The sequence below is a fragment of the Furipterus horrens genome, unplaced genomic scaffold (genome assembly GCF_987537825.1).
Source record: "Furipterus horrens unplaced genomic scaffold, mFurHor1.1.pri manual_scaffold_3, whole genome shotgun sequence".
Taxonomy (NCBI): Eukaryota; Metazoa; Chordata; class Mammalia; order Chiroptera; family Furipteridae; genus Furipterus; species Furipterus horrens.
Window position 1 is genome coordinate 164,544,785 of NW_028327173.1, and position 1,378 is coordinate 164,546,162.

The following is a 1,378-nucleotide window of genomic DNA, read 5'->3' on the forward strand; positions in this document are numbered from 1 at the left end:
AATTATGAACATACATTTATTTTATCTTCATCCTTTGGATTAAAAATTTAGCTAAGAATATAATTATATGTTAAAAATCATGACCATTCAAAATTTTGAATCAGTGCTCCATTTTCTTCTAATTTTCAATGTTGCTGTTGAAAAGTCCAATGCTATTCAGATTCCTTTTACTTTGTATATGGTTATTTCCTTCCTGTCAGGAGGCTTTTAGGATCTCCCTCTATCTCTAGGTTCTAAATCTCACAATGCAATGTTGTAGGTCTGTTTTCATTCATTGTACAGGGCACTCGATGGCTCCATTTAAGCTGGAGAAATGTGTCTTTTAATTTGGGGAAATTTTATTGAGTCAATATAGTTAAATGTTAGGCTTCTTGTAGCAATCTTCTAATTGTCTTTTTTGTTGCTTATTATTTATCCTTTCGTTGTTCTTGTTCTGTGATCTATGAGGTTGCTTCTAATTTATACTCCAACTTTTATATTGATTTTAAAATTATTGTCAGATCAAAATCTTCAAAAAGTTTAAATTATTCTCTGCTTGTTTTCCGTAGCATTTTGTCCTTGTTTTAGGTATCACACCATCTCTCACCATTCTGAGGATATTAGTTATCATTTGATATTAAGGTATTTCCCTTGCCTTTTCCTTTTTTTCTGATTGTATCTTTTTGTCTTTATATATCTGTTATTCTTGTTTGTTTATTTGTACTGAAAAGAGAGTTAACTGCAAGCTCTAAGATCTTGATAGGGCTTTATCAGTTGATATATTTTATTGTAGATTGTACAAGCCAGACTGGTGTTTTTCCCATTCTCCAAACCTGTCAAGATCTTTTCTACCTCAGGGGCCTTGGATATCAGGATCTATCTAAAAGGTACCCTTTACCCCCCTCACACACACACACACACACACATATACTATCCCCCTTCCCACATTCTTGCCTGAAGCCTTCCTTTGCCTTTAGATCTTTGCTTACACATCACTTCTTTAGATGGGCTTTCTCTGACTATCCAGTCTAAATAAAATAGCTCTCCATTATTCTCCTGTTTCCTTCCTCTATAATATTCACCACAATTTATGTAATTGAAAACTTATGTATTATGCAATTGAGTACTTTCTGGTCTGTTTCCTGTTGTCTAACAACAAGCAATGTGTGGGCAAGGATCATTTCTATTTGTACAATGCTCTAGCCTCAGGGCTTAGCACTGAAATACAGCATGTTTAACAGATATTTGTTCATTTAGTCAATGAATGGATGGATATATAAATGAATAGAAATTCTAGGTTTTTAGTCAATCTCTGGTATAAGTAGCTCTGTAACCATAGGCAAGTCACTTTATCTCCCCAAAGTTGGTTTAACTTCTTCAGACTTAGAATAACAGTACT